The 15,168-nt window shown below is 44.0% G+C and overlaps 1 protein-coding gene and 1 long non-coding RNA gene across 64 annotated transcripts in view; one reads left to right on the forward strand and one right to left on the reverse strand.

The window, feature by feature from the left end:
* Positions 1-15,168, forward strand: part of Myt1l (myelin transcription factor 1-like) — a 398,973-nt gene that overhangs the window by 214,873 nt on the left and 168,932 nt on the right. For 2 of the 50 annotated variants that reach the window (XM_063261459.1, XM_063261476.1), the window contains exon 5: positions 3,036-3,139. The exons of the other annotated variants lie outside the window; for them this stretch is intronic. The gene's annotated coding sequence lies outside the window, so the exon portion shown is untranslated. The remainder of the gene's footprint in view (positions 1-3,035; positions 3,140-15,168) is intronic. 50 annotated transcript variants of the gene reach the window in all.
* LOC134479354 (uncharacterized) overlaps positions 1-15,168 on the reverse strand; it is a 155,782-nt gene that overhangs the window by 50,332 nt on the left and 90,282 nt on the right. For 6 of the 14 annotated variants that reach the window (XR_010052572.1, XR_010052570.1, XR_010052574.1 and 3 more), the window contains 2 exons: positions 15,061-15,136; positions 10,130-10,232 (listed from right to left, as the gene is read on the reverse strand). This is a non-coding gene — a long non-coding RNA (uncharacterized LOC134479354). Of the gene's footprint in view, positions 1-8,163; positions 10,233-15,060; positions 15,137-15,168 lie in introns of all 14 variants that reach the window. The other 8 variants (XR_010052571.1, XR_010052576.1, XR_010052569.1 and 5 more) reach the window with 2 other exon arrangements.

The raw sequence follows: 15,168 nt of genomic DNA on the forward strand, positions 1-15,168 counted from the left end.
ACTACTGTAGATTCCCCGAGTGCTTTTCTTTCAGCCCTACTTCAGTCAGTAGAGGGGTCAGCACTTCTGGATAAGCAGCCATATTGTCTACACACCAATCCCACTACTTTGAAGGTCTCTCACTTCTCAGTCTTACAGTCCCCAGCCTTGTCTGCTCACAGCTGCTAACTTCTTTTAGCGTCTCTGTGGAAGAACTTTGGGCATATTCTTACAGGAGACATAAATGTGCTGTGGAACTGCATGTAGACCAATGCATTTTTGCTGTCCTCTCATGTCCCAATTTCTTCTGTGATTGCTGAGCTATGAACACCTGTGATGCCCTGCAACTGGTGCAGAAGAAATCCAATTCACTGCACAGTTCCCAAGTAGAAAGCTCACTGGCCATCCCATTTCCATGCTAAAAATACAACTGAAAATAAAATCAATATCTGTTTCCAGAGACACACGTGGACTGCATTCTGAATGGTGACAATTTTAACTGGGATCACATGCCCAGGAGAAATCCTGACTTAGTTCCAGATTTATAAACCGGTGTTTTCCATTGATAACACAGTAGTTCCAGCAAACTTTAACTCAGATCCATTCCTTCAGAGCCTTAGTTGGGTCTTAAGGGGCTATGCCAAAGTCAAGTGAGATGACTTCAGTCTAATCAGCTGCAAAAGGAGGTAATAATAGCTAAGCATGTATTAATGCCTTCTTGTGCCAACCTCAGTATTAAATGTATTAACTTACTTCCTCCTCAAAATAACCTGGGAAATTATAGCTTCTCACCTACATTCATAATCATGACTTACATTAGAGCAAAGCACTACACAGAGTAGTGTATAGTAGGGCAAACTTAGAGATTGCAGGTGAGGAAATAGCCTAGGCGGGATTAGGCATAGGTAGGCATTTTACCTTTGAACCCATGTCTCTGACTACTGAACCACTCTACCAAGTTATGCAAAGCCACGTGTGCTGTGTCATTTGTATGTGTCCATGTGCATGTGTAATGGAGTGTGTGCATGCACAGAGCTTGGGAAGCTGCAGAGAAGCCGCTAGATCAGCTGTCTCACTGTGTGGCTCAAGGCTGTTAACGAGAGGCTCTTGTTTAGTTTTATTCGTGGAGTATCATTTGTTTTCTTTGAAGCAGAGTCTCACACTGTAGTTCATTAGTCTGTCTTGGTATTTACTACACAGCCCAAACTGGCTTTGAACTCACAACAGTCCTCCAGCCTCAGCCTCCGAAGAACAAGATTATGGGTGTACCTACTTCATCAATCTCATAAGATTTTTTTTGCCTAGAAAACAACCCAATAATTAAAATTTTGAATCCTGCTTTCAGGACCCTCACTAAGTCATTTACAATTGTCCATCATAATTCATTTGTAATGAATCTTTATTTGAATTCTTGTGACTTTGTTACAATGATAGGTTATAAATATTACAAAGAGTTAAAAATACATAAATTAGTTTCAGCTTTAATTTTCTGAAATGTATTTTTAAAAATCATAGAAAGTTGCCTTTCTCATGACTTGCATTTTCAAGGTCATGGGCTACCAGCCATTGGTAAGTAGACCACCAGGTTGCCATTCCTGTCCCTCCCTGAAGTGTGGTAGAAATGACCCTCTGTAATATTCATTTCTTTTCCTTGAGGACAATGAAGCTGTAGCCCGTGGGTGTTTGGATGGAAGCAAAGTTGAGAAGTGGACAGGGGCACTTGGGCCCATCCATGTTGGTGATGGATGGGAACTCATAGAGCCACATGCTGGAGGAGGACTTAGAGAATTAACACCATAGATGACAGATGACAACAGAGATGTCTTGCTGAGTGAGTGGAAGTCAACCACATGAGTGTCCTGTGGAATGGAGTGCCTATCACCTAGCTCCTCAGGAAACTTGTGTGAGCCTGGAAAAAAAGATTCCCTAGTGAAGAAATCATGCATAAACAAAATTAAATGTCTGTGTGAGGAGGAATAAGTAATATAAAGAACAAAGAAGAGTGAATGCATTACTGCTAAACTCTGTGGTGGGAAGAAACCTGTCCTGCTGGGAAATTGCTTCCTAGTAGTTAAGCTAAATACTGACTTGTTTACTGTTTTCATATTCTCTCCCTAATAACAGTTTACACACTCTTCTTGGATCTTAATTTTTTTGACAGAAAGATTGGGTACCATCTTTCTACCAGGGATCAACTGTTATTAGTAGTTCTAGAGAAGAATAGCCTACTGAAATAGCAAATTCCACATTAGGGTCTTTCGATGAAGCCATCTTATTTCTTTCCAATGGTTCCCTTTATACGGGAATCAAACTGACCCTTTGAAAGTTCTGTCCAAAATTAAAAACATGTGCCCATGGCCCGGCCAGCCTACAGTGGCCAGGCCAGAAGAAAGACATCCCAGGCACTTGCTGTGGGCACCACCACAATGAAGATGGAGGACACGGTGGAGAGATGAAAGAGAAAGTGAAGCCAAGGGATTCGTACACTGTGGAGAAAGGTGGGACTGGAATCTAGACAGCAGTGAGGAATAGGTGGAGATGAGGAAGCCATTCTGAGGTCCTGGCCTGGGCTGTCACCAATGGTTATGTCTAGGTCTGTGGTCCTGTTGCAACTGGGTGCTGTGTTGCTGTCTGTGGCCCAAGTTACCACCAAAGGCCAAGTGGGTATCTGTGGTCTGGGCTGCCACAGGAGACCATGTGACTATCTGAGGGCCATGCTACCTGGGGGGCACATGATGATCTGAGTGGCCTGTACTATCACCTGAGGCCATGGGCCAGGCTATTGCCGGGGGCCCTGTCTGTGGCAGCCAGAGACTATGCTGATGTCCCAGGACCCTGTTACCACCAAAGGCTATTCAGATGTCCCTGTCTAGACTACCATCTGAGGTAACTGTGTTGAGCTGGCCCATCCCTTTCCTGGCCACCACACTCAAGAGAATTAGCACCAAACCCAGGGAAAGCCTGCCCTGCATAGCCACGCCACCTCAGCTGCTGCATGCATAAAGCCTGCAGGCTGGAGACACCGTCCATCTTGATGCTTTCTGTGTTCACTGCAGATACTCAACTTCTGCTTCTGTATGACTGTCCTGATCACTACTGCAATTATATCTCTGAGGGCTATTGGAAGAGTTGGATGAGTTTAAGTGGCACTTGTCACATGGTAAGCCGAGTAGAAGTGTGACTGTGTTTGTGACTTTTATTGAAGTTTTACTGGTAAGAGCAGGGTTTGGGGAAATAACATAAACATTCATCCATGGGAGACTGGCTAAGAAATTGTGCTGCATTTATCTCATGAGACAGTATGAGATTTTAATGAGTTCGATTATATGAACCTAACCAATCATTTCAAGATATGATGTTACACAAAACTCTACAGGATATAGAGATTTGTGTAGTGTCACTTGGAATTTTAAAGACACCTTTATTTGTGAGTGTTTACAAGGGAAGAGGAAGGCCACAGGAGAAGGGAATGAAGAGGCTCCCTCAGAGGGAAGAGATTCCTCTGCATAGCCTCGCTTCAGATATCGGCAGGGCATTATAATATGCATGTCTGTGTTCTTCCTTAGAAGTAATGATCATGTTAATATTCACTGAATATTTGCAGAGAAACTCTGCATACTGGCATAATTAAAGCACCCCAAAGACACCAGCTGAAAGCAGCACTGTGGAGTAAGAAAGAGTCCCACTCAGGTAGTGATGTGTTCCCTAGACAGGAGACAGGGACACGCCTGAAGAGAATGCTGAGGTAGAGTGCAATGGTATAGTGATCTCCACGCAATGCACAGAGAGAGCTGGCCCTCTGAGAAAATGGGCTCTCACATAGAGCTACACATTCCAAACACATGGGGGAGGGCACAGAGACAGGATGCTCCCCCAGAATGAGCCAGGATACTTGATGAGAATTACAGCACTGGCTTGGGAGAGGCAATGGAGTCTGCATGCATGGTGCATTCCTGTGAGAGTGGATACAAGTCATTCCCAGACATCTTTAATATGCTGCTCTGCCCTTGCAGAGCCTCACGAGGAAGCATAGGTGAAATCATTCCACAGCATAGGGTCTATTCCAACACGGTGTTTTGTGAGCTGGTGGGTGGTTCTGAGGATGATCTGTAAATTACTCAGCTCTTGTGCACAACATTTTCCATGTATCACTCTGTGGGAACCTGTCCCAGGCCCTCAACCCAGCAAGCTACTGGGCCAAAGCCTGCTGCTTCACTACTTTGGAGGGCAGGTTACATTCATGCAATGTTGCCTGGCCCGCTGGAAGCCTGCTTCCGAGCCCACATATTCCACAGAGTGACGGATGAGGCTCATCTCCCATCATTTCATGGGAGAGTCCCATGCCTAACTCTCATTAGTGCTAATGGTGGCTTCTTACCTAAATTTTACAGGGCAAGAGTGTGGGAGGCAAGCCACTGTCCTTTACTCCTCACAGGTTTTCTTACCATGGGCTTCATTCCTCTAGTCTGGAACTGGCTTCTCTGTGTTATCAGATACCTTGCACTCGAACTGCCAACTCTCTTTACTACATGGTGATGGACTGTAAGCAGCACTCTGTGCTCACGTGTTCAAACACCTCCTACTTGTGCCATCCGCCTGGCAAGCACAGATATCCAATTAGTGCAACCGATCCAGCGAATCCCCATGTGTCGCTTGTACCTGCTGTGAATGTCACTCTGCTCAGTGATAATGGAGCCTGGTCCCAAAATAGAGGGAGGGGGTAGAGGGCCAGGAAGACAGAGTCCTCAGTGAGAGCTGAAGTATTTTTAAAGTAACTACAGATACCAGCCCCTTCTAAAGAGAGAGCAGCCTGTGATGCCAATGTGAGTTCAGGAGGAAGAGGCTAGATGGATCCATCACCTCGTCTCTCTCCTCTCGGGGTACAAGAGGAAGAGGCTTAACATGCTCCTGTTATGCAGTATTCATTCTTTTCCCAGAAAGATATAAATATAAAGCACAAAGAAGAACAAATCAGTCTCTGTTCTCCAAAATGATAGCCTGTGTCTTCCTCTCTGTTTTAAGTACCTTAAGTGGTCAATTTGACCTAAACCATTAGTCAGCTGGCAAGAGGAACCATCAACTGAAGAACTGCTTCCATCAAATTGGCCTGTTGCCATATATCTATTGGGATATTTTCTTGATTGTTGATTGATGTAGAAGGGCCAAGTACATTGTGGGTAGTGACACTCCTTGAATAGGTGGGCCTGGGATATATAAGAAAGGTAGCTGAGTATGAAGCTCGAAGCAAGCCTATATGTAGTCAGCAGTCCTTTCTGGTATCTACTTCAGTTCCTGCCTTCAGATTCCTGCTTGGAGTTTCTGCCTTGACTTTAGGATGAGTTAACCTATAACTCAAATAAACTCTCTTCTTTCCCAGTTGATTTTGGCTTTGATGTTTATTGCACACATATTCATAACTCACACCTTCAATCCCTATACCACAAACATAACAGGGCACTGAATGACTTGGTGTAGGCCTCTCTGAATATTTTGCTGACTTGTGTGTGTGTGTGTGTGTGTGTGTGTGTGTGTGTGTGTGTGTGTGCGCACGTGCGCGCACACACATGGGGGTTGGCAATATGCAGAGCAAGAGTGTGAGCCTTCTTCCAGGCTGGGACAAAGGCTAACCCATGGCCTGAGCACATCACTGGAGCCTGGGTCAGCCAGTACTAAACAGAAAGCCTGCTGTTTGAGGAAAGAAAAGGGCTAGGATGGGTGCACTTCCTCACTGCACATGGAAGAGAAGTGAAGCTGTGCTGTGTGAAGCTTAGAACAGTTCCACAGCAATAAATGATAAAAAATAAGCTAATGGTAAAGAGGTTTAAGAGATTATCAGCAAAAATGCTACCACACTATGAGCCTGGACCATGCATGTTATCTCACATGACCCTCATGCTCCTGGAATGATGGCAGTCATGATAACTGTACAGCAGAGGAAGTCTCAAGGACATAGGTTAGTACAGAGCTAGACTTGGGATGGAACTCCAGCTCTGGAGGCCCTGTTCTTAACTGCTACCTAGTATGACTCCTGAGGAGCCAGCGTGATGAGAAAGTGAGGAAGGAGTAGACAAGAAGTGTTCTTCAGCAGCAGAGGGCCACCACTCACAGAAGCAGGACTCCATGCTCCAGCCCTGCAGAAGCTATTGCTGTCACTGGGGATACAACAGTCTCTGCAGACAATGAGGAAAGGAACAAGGCTTGAGTGTATCTTAGGGAAAGCCAGGCAGGAGGGCGGCAAAGGGGATTCATGCAAGCACATGGCTACCGGGAGGCACCAGAGACTCATGTGAGTAGGGCATAGTCTTCTAGTATCTTCTTGCCTCAACGTAACAAAGACACATAAAATTTAGGGTTGTACTTCTTGGGAGGAAACTAATAACAACATGCCAGGGAGTTCACAGGCTATTACAATGACTCTACCATGACTGAACAACTGGTATGACCAAGATGAGATAATGAAGGCCAGCAAGAAGGTAGCAGATCCACTGCACAAAGCATTAGCCCCCACATGGTTGTTCAAAGACTTGTTGAGGTCAAGGTGTGGGAAGTAGAAAGCAAAGAAACTAGGAAGGTAGAGCCCTGGCAGAACCTTGAGTCTGTGGTGACAAACGTGGTATTACAGTAGGCAGGGATTGGCGGCAGAGGAGTCAAGGGATCCAGGCTTTGGATAGAAATCATGTGGACCGTTGAGAGGATGGTTTGGCAACAATCACTCTAAACTAGGAGCTAAAATTCTCAAGGAAGGTGTCAGGGACCACACAGAGACTATCTGTGAGGTTCAGGTAAGCAGAGAGTCAAAGCTTCAGAGAGAATAGGCTGGAATCCAGTATCAAACATTCCCTTCCAGCCTGTGTCCAGGTGTCAGGCCAGCTAGAGGGTTATGGAGACAACATTAAGAGGCCAAAATGGTGGATACAAGGAGAGGACTCCAAAGAATGATCCAGAGGAGAGAATTCAAGAAGGAGGGGGAATTGCAAGTTAGGGTGAAGACATGATAAGACAGGGACAGCTGACCTGAGAACAGAGCCTAGGCTGGCAGGAGCTAACAAAGCAGGGGTAGCAGCTGGGAGCTGGGAATAGAGATGTAGGTCATTGCCTGAAACAATGGATGGAGGGAGGCCTAGAGTGCTGAAGCTGAGTCAGGCCCTGAGTTGATTGCCAAAGCCCTTTCCACATTTATGCCAAAAACCCATAAGAAATTAATGAGCAATTTCATGGTGATTTCTGTTGTAATTTATCCTTCATCAAAGAGAATGTATCAGAACAGGATTTCTGGAAGAAAATAATGTAACTAAGTTTAAAATTTGTGGCATTACCAGTTGAAGTACCAAAATAATACTGAAATGTGACCTAAATTAGACAAACTGTCTTTTAGTTGGGTATCACTTTCAGTGTTTTTTCCCAAGCTCGGTACCAGGACACAAGGCTATCCATGGCCTCAAAAACAAAACCCTACCTCTGACACTGGCTTCATAAGTGAGGCAGAAGTGCCAAGAGGAGCTGCACTACACAATTTCTTCATGATGGCTTCGGTACAAATACCTGCAGAAAGAACCTTTCACAGCTACAGAGCCTTGAGTTCAAAGGCCTGTGTGTGCTGGGTAAACAACCAGAATTGGCTACAGACACCTGAACTGCAGAGTTCTGACTTTAAACTATCTGCTAAGTCAGATGTGGTATTGCATGAGTATAATCCCAGAACTCACAAGGCTGAGGCAGGAAATACACTGCAGTTTAAGCTACTTAAAAATAAGACTTCTGTTAAGAAGAGAAAATTCTGCTTAAACTATGTAACAGAGATATGTGGAAATCCCAGCTCTTTAGAAAACCTCCAAGGAAGCCCGAGTACGTAAACACAGAACAGAGCCAAGAAACACATGGTCAATAGATGAACAAATGGGAGGTACTACGACAATGCAGTAATCACTCATTCACTCACTTAACTCACTCACTCACTCTCTCACTCACTCACTCACTCACTGCCCAGAGTTAGGTGGAGCCTTGACAGAGGTCTTTCTGGTGCGCATTCATTTGAAAAATAACAAGGGATATCTTTTTATGTAGAATAGTTAGTTAATATCCAGATTCAAATTACCCTACAGTGCATTGAGCCACACTCTAGAGGCATTCTAATGACCAGGGTCAACAGACCTACCCCCCCCCACCCCCCGTAACTGAACTCACTAGGGGAGAAGACACGGGGCTTTAGGCTGGCTGCAGGTGACTCTGAGTATAGCAACTTCACAGTCTCCACCATCTTCCAATTGTAAATTTAGGCCATGAAGTTCAGTTCTTACCTTTCTCCAAACACAAAAAATAACGTAATCAGAAGACGACCAATCACTCACCAAGAGATAATTTCTATTCACCTACTATGTGAGACTGTGGGAGGGCCAAACCTCAGGTATTTTCAGTTGTGTGTGTGTAGTGCACAGCTGACACATAAGGCCAGCCTAAAACATGTCACTATTCTTTACCAAGACTTTTTGTCTCCTTTGCTCTTCTTTTCTGATTCTAAGCACACTGGTGACTAAAGCAATGGTATCAGCAGGAGAAATTTTAGAAATGTAATAGGAATCAGTAACTCGCTGACAGACTTCACATTGACATAATGATGGGTGAAGCAACATACCCTGCCCCTCAGTACAAATGCTTCTACTTTAGATGTTCAGGTAACTGACCCAATAACCAGCCTGTAGCAAAGATTCGCAGCTCACGATTTCACTGACGATCATGTATCATACTACTTTCTTTAAAATATTACGTTTATAATTTTATTTAAAAGGAGGCCAAATGATTTTTTTAAAAAAGTCATATTCTCAGTTCTCCAGAAAATGTTGGATTCCCAACTTAAATGAAATGTAGATTTAAACATATACTTGTATTAGTTTTCCTGTCTAATGATATTCAGACACACATTTGCAAGTACACACTCTGGTATCACGTCAGCTGTTGCCTGAGTTTGTCCAAGTTTTTATCTGCACAGTTAAGGGTCATACACCAACTCTAAGGGAGAGGGACATTTCTTAGATCACCCAGGGTGAAGCTGAGATTTACCACCACCTATGGCCAGTCTTTGTTCCTTTCCATCCAGCCAGGAAACACTGGGAAATACCCGCTATAGGCCTATTGTATGTGCTTATTATATGCACAACAGGTTGCATGCATGTAAAACTTTAGTACCTGCCAAGAACCCAGGATGAACATCCTTAATATCCAGAATTGAGGAGAAATTTCTCCCCCACCCTTGTTCCTACACACAGACCCCCTGATTCATATGCATATAAACCAATGTCCGGTGCTTAGAATCAACCCTTTGGTCCTAAACATACAAGGTTGACTAATGAGAATACCAGGGCAAGAGAAATTTAATTGAAGCAGTAGCCTATGCCTACCATTGGTTGCAGCCAGTACACTGCAGGTAGGTTCCTCCATAGGAATGGAGCCGCAGCTGTCCTCACTTAGAACAAACACTCCCCACACACACACACACACCCACACAGTCATACTCTGAAGGCAGATTCCTCCATGCAGAGATCCCATTTCACAGGAGTATGGTCACAACTGTCCTCATCCATGACAAATACTCAGCCTTTATATCTAGATACATCTAGATACCCACCCTTCTGGATAGACAGGAATGAACCAAGATCACCTGGCTTCATGCTAGTTATACCTGTACATGTAGCAGTCATTCTAATTGGAACAGCCCTCTTTGTTCCTCTTCAACCCCTAGGACACTGGTTATGCTCTGTACAAGGTCTAAAAGCATGAAGAATGAGCCAGATGCCTCGATACTCGGGTATTGACACATCTTTCTCCACCAAAGTGTCCAGTCATTGTTGGAACTTTCTGTCTCGTTTTAATGGGCATAGAGAGTGTGTCCTTCTCAGGATTTAAGATCACATCTCATATATCATGTTTGTTATGAATGAGTCACATTTTCCCAAGTTTAATTCAACTTTAGACATTCCTTTAAATGACAAACTTTCAATCTTCTAACTGTAAAGAGGTCAAGGTTCTGGCTAGTTGGCTAATTTGTTAAGCTAAAGATATATCTGTAGCACACAACAGAATCATACATAGACTTATCACTCAACTTTCTCTGTCAGACTGAGGCTTAAATGCTACAATTGATGGGAGAAAGTACCGTGTAGCATTGGCATACGGGTAGTACCGACATGCAGTGTTCCTTTATGCATCAGCGGGATATACTGCTGGCTGTCTTCTAAGTGCTGTGGCTGTCTCAAGTCCTGGAAATAAATAGAGAACAAGGCCATTAAATGGGAACTTGGAGACAACAGAGGACAATATCAGTGGGACAGTTATGTGCAGGTTACTAAACAACCATGGTTCAGTGTGTCCAGTCATGATTAGAGGAATATCTAATAGAGATGAGATCCAGGATGTCAAGGAAGCCTTTGAAAGAAATGTTCCTGAGCACAGTCCTGAAGCTAAGAGGAGGTTAGCCAGGAGAAAAAAATGGAGAAGTGTGCACTTGCAGGCTGAGTGTGGGAGTAGGTGGGCAGTGTGAAGTCAGCTGGAGAATAAGCTAGAGAGGTAAAGTAGGGCTTCATCATTACCAATCTCAATGTTCTGAAACATACAAGAATAATGCTAAGCAAACAAGCAACACACTCTCACTTAGGATTGATAGTTTAGCATGAAATGGTGAATTAGTGAGATAGACTTCTGGGAGGGATGACAACCAAGAATATAGCAATATATTCTAGGGCACTAGTCAGACCAACAGGGTAGCCTGAGAAGGGTGGAAGGCAGGATAGATAGAAACAGGCCAATTGAGAGATACCAGACAGTCCACCCTGACAGACTAACAAGCCATCGAGAGACAGCGGAAGTAGGGTGGTATGTGATAGAGGCAAGCTAAAGGAGGATAAAGCTTCTCTGATGGTAGGTACCATTCACCTGAAAGATGAGATGAGACGGTAGATGAATAAGGACGGATTCTGGCCAGGTTGAGTCCAGGTTACAGCATTCATCTTGGGTTTAAAGGTTGTCTCCAAACTTTAACTTGGCTAACTTAATAGGCAGTGAAAGAGACAAGCTTTCTTCTAGTTAATCTGTGACAGTGCACATCTCTGCGTATTCTCGGGATACCAAGACACGAAATACAACTTTCAGGGCACAGCAGAGAAATTGGACTTAACTTTTCAGGATACCAACTTAGCAAGAATCTAGACCAGAATTCAGGGCTCTGACACTCTGCCTGTTCTGTTTTCCCTGGTTAGTATCTGAAAGAACAAGTGTGGGTATTTGTCAGCACTGAGATGACACCCTCTCTGGGAGAACTCCCCAGCAGATAACCTGCAGAGCACATGGCAGGATCCCACAGGGCTGCAGAGACCAAGCACACAGTGTCCCTTAACCATTTCCAGTAGGAAACAGATAGCCAGGGACTGGGACTCACTTTCCCTGGAATGCTCAGGAGACAGATGCTGCTTCCTCGTGCCCCTATTGGAATGAAAAAGCCTAAGATGGGACTTAGAACTTACAGGCTTAGTCTTGGCATCACCCTCACATATTAAAAAAAGGAAGCCTTTTCATCTCATGGACATATAGCATGGTACGTAGAGTGTGGAACATGGCTAGTCTCCTCTTGAAGCCTCTCTGTTTGCCTGTAATGCAGGTGCTGGCTTGCAGGCAGCTAAGGACTCACTTGGAATCACGTCCAGCTGCTGCCTTATATAATACAAGTCAAAAGACTTTTCTAATCCTCATCTTGTTATTGCAGTTTGAAATGGAGTTTAAGCAGACCTGACTTGGCACTTGGTCTGGGGTGTCTTCCTATTTCATGCATGTCAATTACTGCTACGGAAAGTGGGGAAATGTCTCAGTTGGTAAGGTGCTTGTCATGCAAACATGAGAACCTGAGTTTGATATCTATCATCCATGTAAAAATCCAGACATAGTACGACATGCTCATAATCCTGGTATTGGGGAGTTGGACACTAATGGATTCCCATGGCTCACTGGATTGTCAGCTTTGACCAGTCCACAAGCTCCACAGTCAGTAGAGACTCAAAAACATGGTGGAGTTGGGGGTGGATAGATGGCTCAGTAGTTAAGAACCCTTACTGTTTTTGCAAAGAACCTGGGGTCAGATCCCGGTGTATATCAGATAGCTCACTACCATGTGTAACTTTAGCCAGGGAATCTAATACACTCTGGCTTCCACAGATACCTGTATGTACCTGATGCACGTAAACTCACACCAGCACAAATACACATAAGTTAAACTAAATAAGGCTTCGAAACAAACACAGAGTGGAGGACTCTGGGAGAACAACCCAGGAGACTGACCTCTGGCTTCCATATGTACATGAATTCATATATACATGTTTATACAAATACACAGGCATATGTGCTTACACAAAAAATGCATGCACATGCACACATATGTGCACACATATACACACATGAACACGGCACACACATGTACACACATTTATGTGGATTCACACATGCAATGACACACCTATACACACATGAACACGGCACACACATGTACACACATTTATGTGGATTCACACATGCAATGACACACACACACACACACACACACACACACACACACACACACACACACACATCTCCATAGAGCTGGTAATAACATTCCTTCATTCCTTAAACTGTAGAATGTAGAAAAACTTGTTTTTCACATAATTTATGTGATAAATGGATCTGATTTAATTTTGAAAAGTGAAAAGCAAAGAGTCTACATATCCAGGATGCCTGGCTTAGTCATCTGGGTAAGAAGTCACAACAAAGGCATCTCAACAGGCCTTCAGACTGTGATAGGAGGCAACTATGAGTCATATCTGCCTGCTCTGGGTTGCAGGGCTCTATTGTCTACATTATCCTTACAGGGGTTTCCCCAACCCAAACTTCGTCTTGAGATACTACTGAAGAAAAGCACATTAGTCACTCTTCCATTGTTTCTAAGCCTTCACATTCCATTCACAAATAGAGCTAAAAATGTCTTAAACTCCCTTCTGTCTATTTACCTGCTAGTTGAGTGATTCCTCATTAATATTTTTGTACGATTTAGCACATAAAACAATAGCTGGTGAAAGTGAGTAGTCATAAGACATAATAATGAATGAGTAACAACTTCAGGAGCAATGCGCTCCTGGAGAACACACAGGGCTATACAGTCCCAGCCTGTTGTTCCAGTGTACTTCAGCAGAAGATCAGTGGGGAGATCACTCAGTGAGTAACAGTGCCTGATGCACAAGCATTAGGAGTTGAGTTAGAATCAACAGCACCCATATGAAAAGCCAGGCATGGCACACCTACCTAGAACCCCAGCATTGAGAGACAGAGCCAAGCAGACTTTGACAACTCACTGGCCAGCCAATCTAACCAAAATGGCAAACTCTAAGTTCAGTGAGAGATCCTGTCTCAATGAGCTACAGTGGAGAGAGATAAATCAGGACACCTGATATCACTTTCTGGCTTCTTTATACATAAGCTCATGCAAACATATTTCCAATTTGAGATCACTCAAGTGTGAGGACAGCCTCTGTGGGCGAGAGGTCATCAAGATGCAGATTCCATGTGCTTAGGTTGCCATGTAGAGGCCCAGCCATGATCATTAGAATAGCCCAGAACATGGCTGAGTGTTCCTTTCTAAGGAAAACTGGTGAGTCCTGGCAGTTGTGTTCTTATTAAGGTGATGAGCTTTCAGAGGGAAGAGAGAAATGAATAGCTTGTTGCTATTGCTGGTGTTTAATCCAGACACCACTGTCTCCCGGTGGAACCCTTGGACCTCCTTCACACCGTTTCCGCTTTTGGGAATTCTCCTAGGTTTGGAAGAGGCTCCCACTTCCCTGTGTTGTCGTGTATTGCATCTTCTCTACTTCTGCCCAGTGTGGGCACAGTCTCACACCTGTAATGCCACCCGCATTACAATTTGATAAGCAAGCCCCACTGAAGCAGCCCCACATTTCTCTGTACACACAGGTCACATGCAGGAAAGCCCCAGCAGACCTTATTTGGCTGAGCCGGTGGCACAGCAGAACCCCAGAAGTACACATACAAATTTACAAAGCATTTCTACAATAGACCCAGTGAGGGCTATGACACAATCTTATTATTGGGATTAAACAAAACTTGAAACCTTCAATCCCTCATGTGCAGCACAACACAGAGTAGCACTCAATAAACACTTGTAAGTGAACCACGACTGAGGACAGGTGTTGGTGGTGCCACTTTACAGCACCCATGCTGCAAACCCCAGTCTGGCTGTTTGCTTTTCTGTCCCTCATTGAGCCTCTCCTGAATGGCATCCTATGAGGCACATAATTGACTGTTGTAGATTTTTGTTTTGCTTCACGTGTCATGTTCTGAATATTAAATTTGAACATAATTGCAATGGGTCAGCCTACCTTTTTAAAATTTTTATCCACTATGCAAGTTTGAATGCTAGGTGATACAAATGTTATATGTAAATTTATGTAAATTGGTATGCTAATGAGCCCATACCATTGCAGTAGACTTTTGGTATGTGTGAGGGTTGTCACCCTTGTCACAGGGCAGTCCACGAGGGAGCTTGTGCATTATTGTGAGCTCAGTATGACTTAGGCATATCTTCTCTTATGATTATTATTCTCCAAATCTCCTACACCATTCCCGAGGATGACAAAGATCTCACTGGCTGTCTTCCAACCATGTGTCTTTTCCATGTGAAAGTCAGTTTGTAACTTTATGTAACTAATTTATGTAACTAATTTAGAAGTCAGCCTCCATTCAACAAATACTATTGGGTATTCTATGCAAACATCATGCTAGGCAAATACAAGGGAACCTTTCCTTTTGAGAGCAGAAATCCATTCAGCCTATGAGCCATGCCATGAATGGAGCATGAGTCCCAGGCTAAGACTATGGTGGGTGACTGTGAGTATGAGGGACTCCTGAGGGACTACATACCATATATGTAGGTTCATTTGCGGCAGAGATGTAGCCCTCAGTTCATCCCCTTCTACTACTTCCCAGATTTGGGGAGACACAGCCACTTGAGGGAACAAATAAAACTTAAATAGACTATTAGACCCATCTTACCTGTCTGAGACCCACAGCTGACACCTGTCCTATATACTGCGGTTCTGTCTTCGGTTTAGCATCAGGTGTGCCCACACTGAAACAAATAACAGGCATTCATAGAAAGTC

The sequence above is a fragment of the Rattus norvegicus genome, chromosome 6 (assembly GCF_036323735.1).
Source record: "Rattus norvegicus strain BN/NHsdMcwi chromosome 6, GRCr8, whole genome shotgun sequence".
Lineage (NCBI taxonomy): Eukaryota > Metazoa > Chordata > Mammalia > Rodentia > Muridae > Rattus > Rattus norvegicus.